This window comes from Pseudovirgaria hyperparasitica (assembly GCF_010093815.1).
Source record: "Pseudovirgaria hyperparasitica strain CBS 121739 unplaced genomic scaffold EJ05scaffold_28, whole genome shotgun sequence".
NCBI classification, from domain to species: domain Eukaryota; kingdom Fungi; phylum Ascomycota; class Dothideomycetes; order Acrospermales; family Acrospermaceae; genus Pseudovirgaria; species Pseudovirgaria hyperparasitica.
Genome location: NW_022985576.1, coordinates 109,636 through 121,762, shown reverse-complemented (window position 1 = coordinate 121,762; position 12,127 = coordinate 109,636).

Sequence of the window (12,127 nt, the reverse complement as noted above, 5' to 3'; positions counted from 1 at the left end):
AGTAATAAATACTTATAAGGTTAAAGAGTACTTATAGTATATAGAAGTTATAGATGTAACTTTATTATATCTATCTTATTAAAGAGTAAACCTCTCTCTTTAAAGGAATATATCTAAAAATAGCTTACTATACTAGATATAAGATAGGGTATATAGTTCTATATAGTCTTAATCTTTATTCGTCTAGTCTATATAAGGGCTATATACTAGTACTCGTGTTCTTATATAAAGGCGGGTTATACTATAGTAATATATAGCTAGTATATCTTATTCTAGGCGGTTCCCTATATAGAGGCCGTAACCTAGTATATAGTAGCTTCTATATTAAGGGCTCTAGATATAGTATATATAATCTACGGTCTCTATTTAAGTTTATTATTAATTATAATACTAAGTATATATATACTTTATATTAGCGGTTTAGTAAAGGTATCTATTTTAGAGTATTACTCTTTCTTCTTAGTAGTCTATCTTCTATAGTAGTTAATAAAGTATATAAGTTAGTATTTCTTAGGAGTAAACTTTACTCTATAGCGCTTTATCTACTAGATATATCTATTATAGTATTAGGATAAATACTAGAATAGACTTAACTAGACTACTATAGTCTAGTACGGTTCTATAATAGATAGATCTAGAATTAAGTTAGCTAGACTAAGTAAGACTACTATATAAGTAGACTATATATACTTAATTTCTACTCTTTAGAAATTAACCTTATTATAAGAGTAGACTACCCTTTTAAATATATTTCTAAATCTCTCTATAGTCTATTAGACTACTATTCTATATCTATAATTCTTATATTTTAATTTCTCTTTATATAGCACGATAGTAGTTTATAGAAATAGCTCTAACTACTTATTATAATACTTATAGTACCGCCTCTTATAGTAGACCTTCTTCTAACTTAAATAAGAAGAATAGTCTATCTATAACTATCTCTACTAATAAGTATATCTTATAGACTAATATATAAATAACTTATATAATATTCTATATAACTATAGAAGATATTATAGAATATAAGGATAAAGTCTATTATACTCTATCTTAGTCTAGTTTAAACTATACTAGATCTAACCTTAATATAAGACTAGACTCTATTAATATTAATAAGTTAATTTAGTAGAACTATCTAACGTTAACTATACTCTATAATAATATATATACTAGACTATATAAAGAGAGATAGTATTAGACTTAACTTAAGTAATAACTATATAAATCTAATAAAGCTTAAGAATATACTATAAGACTTAAAGCTATATTATATACTTTAGTTCTAGTAAGAACTAATTTATATCTATATAGATCTATACTAACTAAAATGGTCTATTCTAGTCTACTACTATCTTAATTATCTTAACCTAAGAAACTATCTTACTTTAATAGTAAAAGTAGAAAGAGTTTCTATATATAGACTTACTAATATAGCTAATTCTTTTATCTATTTATAAATAATAGTAATAAAATTAGATTTATCTAGAACTACCTTAATCTAATACCTTTAGAATATTAGATAGTATACTAAATTTAATATTCTAAGAATACCTATAACTAGAATATATTTACTAAATTTCTTCTCTAATATTTTAGTAATAGAGCTAAATAATATAAATAGATCTAGAGCTATATCTTTGAGACTCGATAATAAAATTAATTAGTTACTATTATAACTTCTTTAATACCTTTAGCCTCTCTAGAGAGAAGTTAAAGAAGATTATATAATTTAATAATATAATAACTTTAAACGGTTCCTTACCCTAAATATAAAGAACTATCTTAATCTTATAATAATAATCTCTATAGATCTCTAAGCTCTTATAAACCTTATAGAGTAATACTAGTATATAATAAATAACTAATACTATACTAGTATATAACTTTCTCTAATAATCTAATCTAATATAAAATTATCTAATTAAAACTAATTTAGTAATAGACCTTATAGAGTATTATAAGGTTACTACTACTCTTTAAACTTAAGAATATAAGAATTATATTACGGATCTCTCTACTAATTAATATATTAAGATATAAGAACTAACTTATATAAATAATCTAAAGTTCCTTACTATACCTATAGTAAGATAGACTATATAGTATCTAAGTACTATTTAGAGAAACTACTAAGTACTAATATAACTAACTAATTAGTTATATGTTATAAGTACTAGTAGCTAGAATATATTACGTCTAACTATCTAGTATAGAATATAAAAAACTAATAGTCTATAAGAAACCCTTATAACTTATAGATATAACTATAATAGAGAGATAACTAGCTAAATAGTATATTAAACTATAGGCTAGACCTATTAAGGTCTCTTATAGATAATATTAGACTATAATACTTAATAGTAGTTTAGCTACTAATATTATATTAATCTAAGAAGTCTAAGAACTTAATATTAATATCTAAGCTCTAATAGATACTATATTCTATAGTATTAATAGTTCTATTAAGTTATACGGAATCTATACTACTTAATATAGTATCTAGAATAGTAGAAGGAAATAGAAACCCTACTACTCTACCTTTATTATAGTAGATAGTTTCTTTAATATAATTCTAGATATACTATAGCTTAAAAAATATAATCCGAAACTAGATTTTATTAAGAAAATAGCTAGCTAGTATATAAACCTACCTTAATAGAAACTAGTATAGCTTATTAATAATAAATAATTCTAGAAAGATTATAAGAAGATAATCTCTACTATCTATATACTTTTACTTATCTAAAATAGTAAGCTTAGTATTAAAGTAGATAAAAACCTACTATATTAGTATAAAATATACTAATATATTATATTAGTATAAAATATACTAATATATTATATTAGTATAAAATATACTAATATATTATATTAGTAATTAATTCCTCTAAATTACCTTAATACTAATCTACTAATCTTACTATTAATCTTTAAGATAGCTAATAACCTTTATATAGACCTATCTACTCTCTTTTGGAATCTAAACTAGAAGTTCTTTAAGAATATATTAAAAAGAATCTTATATAAGAATAGATTAGATCTAGTATATCTCTAGCTAGATCTCTAATTCTCTTTATAAAGAAGAAGAATAGAAGTCTCTATCTATATACTAACTACTATAGTCTAAATAATATTATATAAAAGAATTATTATCTACTACCTCTTATCTCTAAATCTATTAATAAACTAGAATATATAAAGATCTTTACTAAGCTTAATCTATATAATATCTACTATCGCCTTTATAGTAAGAAGGGTAGTAAATAGAAAATAGCCTTTAGAATCTATTATAGATACTTTAAGTATACTATAGTCTCTTTTAGACTAACTAATATACTAGATACCTTTTAAGTATATATTAATAATATACTAGTAGATCTACTTAATATAATATATATTATATACCTAGATAATATTCTTATCTTCTTAGATAATAAGGAGGAGTATATCTAGTATATATATATAGTTCTAGATAGACTAGAAAAGTATAAGCTATATATTAAGCTATCTAAATATAAGTTCTATTAGAACTATATTAACTTTCTTAGCTTTCTTATTACTAACTAAGATATAACTATAGAGAGAGATAGAGTTATTACTATTATAGACTAGTCTAAACTAAAATCTATTTAAGATATATATATCTTTATTAGCTTTACTAACTACTATTAAAAATTTATTAAATACTTCTTCTATTTAGCCGTACTACTTAATTTATAGACTACTACTACTAATCTATCTATTATAGTCTATAGTAGATAGAAATAGTATAATATTAAGTTATAATCTATTAAATTAATAGAGGTTAAAAGAATATTCTTTAAGAAGATTAAAGAGATATTTATAACTACTCTATTACTAGTATACTTTAATCTAACTAAATCTATTTATATTAAAACTAATATATTAGAATTTATAATCTTAGATATACTCTTCTAGCCTAGACTAATAGAGTCTAAAAAGATCTAGTAGTATCTAGTTATATTCTTCTTATATAAGATAGCTAATATTAAGACTAGATATACTATTTATAACTAAGAGCTACTAGTAATAGTAGAGTTATTTAAGTAGTAATAATATTATCTTAAAGATACTATATATAATATTAAGTTACTAACTAATTACTATAACTTAAAGGGGTTTATAAGTATAATAGTTTTAAATTATTAATAGATTTAATAGACTAGGTAGCTTATAAATTTCTACTTTATAATCTACTATTAATCTAGAAGTATAAATCTAGCTAATAGAATATTAAGAAGATCTAACTATAAAGAAGGTATCTAGAATTATAGTAGCTATAGAGTTCTAGAGTAGCTATAGATCTAACTTATAAGAATAAGATTAGATAAGAAGTTATCTAATAATTAGTAAGATACTAATACTAATACTAGTAATTAAATTTATAAGACTAAAGCCGGTAACTAAAGACGTAGTACTAAAGTCTCTAGTAAGCTATTTATTAGTGCTATTAGAGAAAGTAATAGTATCTAGTATATATATTAAGTTAATCTTATCTAGTTAATTATATATCTATAAAAGATAGATCTAATAGTTTTAAAGTTATATAAAATATAGTAAGATAGATTATTATAGACTAAAGTAGAGTATAAGTAGATCTTTATAGATAGCTTACTTTACTATAATAGAAAGTATTATATACTAATAGATAATATATAATTTACTATAGTTAGCTAATACTATAATACTAACCTAGTAGAATATTTCGGGTATATATATACTCTAAGCTTAATTTATTAGTACTATTTTTAGAAAGATATATCTAAGTATATTAAAGAATAGATAGCTACTTATCTAATTTTTTAAAGAACGAAGGTACCTAGATATAAGCTATATAGAAGTTTATAGTCTCTACTAGTCTCTCTTCTATATAGAAAGATATTATTATAGATTTTATAGTTAACTTACCTCTAAGTAAGATACTTAGAATAAGTTATAATTTAATTCTTATTATTATAGATAGACTTATAAAGATATCTAGATATATTCTAGTATAGAAGATAATTATATTAAAAGAACTAGTATAAGTATTCTAGAATAAGATTATTAAGACCTATAGTATACTAAAAAGAATTATTATAGACTAAGGAAGTATATTTAAGTCTAAATTCTAGATGTTATTCTATAAGACAGCTAGTATAAATAGAAATATATTAATAGTATTCTATCTATAAATAGATAGTTAGATAGAGCAATAGAACTAAATACTTAAGGCCTATCTTTATATATTCTATAATTTTAAATAAGATAACTAGGTCTCTCTACTAAGTATAGTAGAATTTATATATAATAATAACTATTATAGTATAATAGATATTATACCCTTCTAGGTAAATCTAGAATATAGTCTAAGAATAGATTTTAAACCTTATACGGTCTAGTTTAACTAAATAATAGATATTAATATTTATATATAGAAACTAGTAATTAAAATCTTTAAAACTATATATAACTATTATATAATAATCTAGTAAGTAAATAAGTTATATATAAAGTACTATAATAGATTAGTTAGAGATTAAATATATAAAGAGAGAGATAAAGTTCTTCTTAATATCTATAATATATAAATATTATAAGTAAATAAAAAGCGTAATTATAAAATAGCTAGTCCCTTCTAAATTATATATTATATTAGTATAAGAGTCTATAAGCTTAACCTAGGAAATAATATAAAAGTCTATAATATATTCTATATCTTATTACTCGAAAGGTTTTAATCTAATATATATAATTATATAAATATATAGTTATATTCTATTATACTCTAAGATAGACTAGATATATATAAAGTAGACTATATTATTAATTATAGACTTAATAAGAATAGTATCTCGAAGTATTAAATCTATTAGAAGAACTATACTAAGAATAAGAATATCTAGAAACCTATAGTATATATCTTAAGTACCGTAATATCTATATATAAATAGAGGTTATAGAATAATATATTACTACTATAAACCTAGTACTATTAGAGCTATTATAAAAAGAAGAAGAATACTATAGAGAATAAAGTATTAAGTTATAAATCTTAAATATATACTAGGAAAACTCTATAGGGTAGGCCTATAGTTTAAGTAATATATAGTTACTAAATATGAAGAAAATATAAATAACTATTATAGATATATAATATAATATATTATAATAGAATAATATAGAAAAGTCTAGAATAGACTAATATAGACTATTATATATAAGAAAAATATAGAACTAAGAATCTAAAAAGGTACCCTACTATAGAATTAAACTTATAATATATAATATAAAAAGTTAGAGTATCTAAACTAATAACTACTAGACTACTAGTTTAGATACTCTAATGTAATTTAGAGAGATAAACTAATTTATATATAATATTTATACTTTAGTAACTAAAAGAAAATTAGAATCTAGAATTTAATAGTTATAGAATAAATAAGAGTATATATAATATTATTAAGTTAAGAATTAAATTACTAGAAAACTAGTAGATAGATATTTAAATAGTCTTAAAAGAACTAAAATAGATAGAAGCTAGATAAATAGAGCTAGTATATACCCTATAGAAACCCTAGTATATAAAGCTATAGAGCTACTTCTCTATCTTATTCTTACTTTTAAAGTATAATAAATAAACTAGCTAAGTAATAAAGTAGCGGAGGTCTAAGATCTTATTCTCTAGAGTAACTATATACTTAGTTAGAGTCTAGTAAGATAATAACTAAGTACTAGAGTAGAGTAACTAGGCCTAAAGTTAGCTAATATAGTCTAGAATAATCTAGAATAAAATATATACCTTCTTATAAGGTAACTTAGAAGAAGAAATAGTAGATCTCTTATAAGATCTATTAGTAGTATAAGATAGATAGAAGAAGATACTATAAATCTCTTTTATAGTCTTAGTAGCTAAAACTAACTCTCTAGAATAGATAGTCTAAGTACTAGAAATCTTATAGTAACTAAAAATTATAAGATAAGGTTAAGAGTAATTAATAGTTTCTAAACTTATACTTTAATAATCTCTAGAAAGAGCTTATATTACTCTCTAAACTCTCTATATATAGAGACTAGATAACTACTAGAACTACTAAGAGTCTTATAGATATAAAGATTATTATATATATCTTATATATAAATAGAAATCTAAAAATATATTAGTATAGATAACTTTAGATTACTCTAGACTAAAATAGTCTAATAGACTAATCTAAAGATAAACTTTACTAAGAATAGTATAGTAGTAGTAGTAGATAGATAGTTTAAAGATTAGATATATAGATCTATTATAATTAGTAGAGTAATAGCTAATACTAGAGTTAGAGTAGAAGAGGTATTTAGAGCTAGTTATATAAGTCTTAATATACTTATAGTATATTAAACTATAGTTTACTATTTTTCTTATAGTATAAACTATAACTATATTTAGTATCTTTAGTAATCTAGGTCTTATTATTAGTAGAGCTAGATTTAAAATAAATACTAAGGTTCTAAAAGAATCTAGAGTAACTAAGCTAGTCTATATTAGACTAAAAAGAGAAATAGTATTTAGACTTAGATAGTAAGGGTATAAACTCTTAATTATTATCTATAATAAGATTCTCTTTATTCTCTATAGAAGATAGAGTAGATAGATAGTATAAGAAAGTATAAATAGAGTTTATAGCTACTTCTTCTATAATACTAGTACTAGAATTATCTAGATTAGAGTAACTAATAGCTACCTTAGTAGTAATAGTAGTAGTAGTCTTAGCTATCTTCTTCTCTAACTTAGAGTATATCTTTATACTACTATAATAAGTAGACTTTTTAGCTAGTATAGCTAGAGTAGAGATAATCTCTTTAGAGTAAGTCTTATAAGAGAAGAAGATAGACTTAGAAATAGAACTAGTATTAGATATCTATATATATATATATATATATTAGCTAAAGATCTAAGAAAGAAATATTTATCTAGCCTTAAGAGCGATTAGAAAAGCTAGATTAGTAACTATAATAATATAAATAGATTATATAGAACTAATTCTAATAATAATAGACTACTCTAGACTCTAATTAATCTAAACTAAAGAAGATAGTATATAAATTAATAACTTATCTTAAGAGTAAGATAGATATACTAAAGAAGAAAATTTAGAATAAAAGAACTAAATATAAGCTTAATTAATATAGTAGTTATATAACCCGCGGAGCTATCTCTAAGGTAGTAGCTAGAAAGTAAGAAATAAGCGTATATATAAGTTAATAAAAGTAAACTAGAATCTAAAGTTTATCTATATAAAGGCTATTAATTATATTATATAGATTTAATTACACGTGTATAGAAATATAATAGTTATAGAATTTTAGATTTATATATAGTTAAGGACTTTAGAGTAAAGTATAAAAAGAAGAAGAATATTATTAGAATAAATACTAGAATAGACTTAACTAGACTACTATAGTCTAGTATAGTCCTATAATAGATAGACCTAGAATTAAGTTAGCTAGACTAAGTAAGACTACTATATAAGTAGACTATATATACTTAATTTCTACTCTTTAGAAAATAATCTTATTATAAGAGTAGACTACCCTTTTAAATATATTCCCGAATCTCTCTATAATCTATTAGACTACTATTCTACGTCTATAATCTTTATATATAGTCTTATTTAAGATATTTATATATTAGACTAGTATTATCATTGATAGCTAGAAGGTATATATAATTAGTATACTCTACTATCTCTATATATTATATTCTCTATAGAAGGTCTATAGTAAAGAAGAGAAAGAGAATTAGGGAGATAGTACTTTCTTATAGAATACTATATATTATTTTCTTATATTTACTTTAATATCTATAGATATATATCTAGGTAATTCTTTTAGTAAGAAAGGACTATATAAACTTTATAATCTATTTAGATATATATCTCTTCTATAGATTATAGATAAGTCTTATATAGTTTATCTTATTAAATATACTAGCTATATTAAGAGAGAGTACTATTACTATATAATTATATTTCTATATAGTCTAGATAACTTTAAGAATATATTAGATAGTAGTAATTAGAGAGCTTCTAGTCTTTACTTTCTAGTTTAGTAGAAGAAGATTATATTTCTATACTATAATACTTATCTTCTTTATAATTATAGTCTTAAGTATCTTACTAAGATAGAAGAGAAGGGTAATTAGTCTCTACCCTTTTAGAGAGTTAGAATTCTTCTCTAGTTTTAGAAGTATAATAATATAAATAGTTTAAAAGCTTTAGAGATAGTATCTATTCTTAGTATATATCTAGAAGATAAGATTAATAAGTAGTAGGATTATCTATATAGTATATTTAAGATATTTATTTAGTATTCTATCTAGTCTAGGCGCTTTATTATTTAGAAGTACTCTAATAGTATTAAGTATATTCTCTTCTATAATCTCTATAGAGATATTAACTATATCTAGATATATAGTATTATTTATATTAGATAGGTCTACTAGCTCTAGAGAGGGAAATATAACTTTATAGAGAATCTCTATCTTTTCTAGACTTATAGTATATATTCTCTTCTAGTATATTAGGGGAGGTATTAGTAGTAGTAGCGTCGGTATATTTATACTCTTAGTCTACTTTACTATATATTATAGCTCTATAGCTTATTATATATATCTATTAGTAATTATATATTAGTATTTATATTATTTATTATAGAGAGTTCTATTCTAAAATTAGATTATCTTCTTCTATTCCTTCTATATCTTAGCTATCTAGATATAATATATATATATAGTCTCTAGACTTTCTATCTTCTATATTATTTATTAGATATAGATATATCTATTATAGTCTCTATATACTTATAGTTAGAGTCTATCTATATCTTACTTAGATAGTAGTATTATACTCTATAGCTTATATAATCTATAGTAAGAGTAAGGTTAAGTATAGATCTTTCTTTATTCTATTTATATTTTCTCTATATAATTTATCTAATTAGTATAAGAAGGTATAGAAGGTTATAGTATCTTATATATAGTTCTCTTACTCTACGTTCTTCTCTTATAACTATTAGATCTCTTTACTATCTATAGTAGAGATTAAAGTTATTTAGAAGGATATATTATTCTAGTACTATAATATCTTCTAGTATAGTATCTAGTATAAGTAATTCTCTCTAGTTATAGATATTATAGATATAGAGAGATTCTATATTTATCTAGAGGTATAATATTATTTAGAGGTTATCTTATTTTATATAGAACTACTCTAAGAGCGGGATTAATTTATATATATAGAATAGAACTCTTCTATCTAGGTCTAGAGGGTAGATAGTATAGTATTCTAGATATATTATTAGTTTATTAGTTTAGTAGTATTTATATAGCTTCTAGATAGCTATTATTATAGTATCTATCTCTTCTAAGAGTATTACCTAGTTTTCTTATTTATATTATATATTTATCTATATAATAATAAATATATTATAGCTCCTTATTAGATACTAGAAAATACTAAAGTCTATATACTAGTAGTAATAAGGCGTGATTATCTCTATATAGTAGCTACTTTAAGAATATCTCTAGATTAGCCTATCTTCCTCTATATAGTATACTATTATATATTATCTTAGCTTTCTTATAGATTTATAGATAAGATTAGAGTAGATAGTAGAGGTCTTATTTATAGTCTAGTATATCTATATTACTTCTCTTACCTTTATAGTATTAATATATTTAGTAACTTATTTATATTTTATATATATTACTAACTATAATAGATAGTTTCTATTATAGTTAGAGTACTTAGAAGTATCTTTATTATATATATAGTTACTCTATACTTTATATAGGTATTTCTAGATACTATAGTTCTATTAGTACTATCTATAGATAGTCTTCTAAGAGTATCTCTATCTAGTATATCTATATCTCTAATAGTTAAAGTATTAGATTATTATCTATACTCTATTCTATAGTTCTACTATAAGTAGCTCTTTCTTAGCTAAGAAGTCTTCTTATAAAATCTAATAGATAAGAATAGAGTCTTAGAGCTCTACTATTATAGTAGAGTACTTTTTTAATTTTACTTTAATTCTCTATATATTCTTCTACTATACTTTTATAATCTTAATTCTAGGGTACTTCTAGTTATTAGATTACTCTATTTACTTAATAATATTAATACTAATAATATATCTCTAGATAGAGACTATATATAACTATATTAGATATATATTAGTATAGATAGATATACTAAAGAAAATATTATTAATTATATCTAGATTATAGAAGATAGTCTACTAGACTATATTAGTAGTAGTAGTTAGTACTATACCTTCTAGAGTAAGTTTAGCTATAACTATTTTTAACTATATTTCTTTTTATTTATTAATCTTATTAATAATATTCTTTAGAGATACCTTCTAGACCTATATAAGGACTTTCTTATTCTAGATTATAATCTATATACTATATACTTCTTCTATAGATATCTTTAGTATTAAAGCTATTCTAGCTATACTACTAAATAGTACTATAACTTATATTTAAGTAGTTAGATATTTCTTCTAGGTAAGGCCTTCTTAGATCTATAGTAGACTAGCCTTAACCTAGTCTAATCTAGATTCTAAACTTACTTCTAGTATCTATTTTACTTTTATAGTAAGCTCTTTAATATTCTAGACTAGACTCTAGAAAATACTAAGAAAGATAGTCTCTTCTTTCTTAATCTCTCTCTTTATATACTATCTAGTAGTTAATTTTATCTAGAAGAGTATCTTTAACTAAGGTTCTCTCTATCTTCTTTATCTATAGTACTTTATATATACTTAAAACTTCTTATACTCTAAGGGACTAAAACTAGTTAATTTAGGGTAATATAGTAATCTATAGATATTAATTAATAGAGTATACTAAGTATAATAACTTCCGATATACGTATATATATATCGTATATAATATATAATAGTACTAATATATAGAGATACTATATATATATATATACTTAAAAACTCTTTAGAGTAGTAAGTATAGACTACTACTAATAAACGTAAATATACTAACCTCTCTTTTATTAGTTAAGGATAGCCCTTAACTAATAATTATAGCGGCCTTAGATAGTAATATACCCTAGCTTCT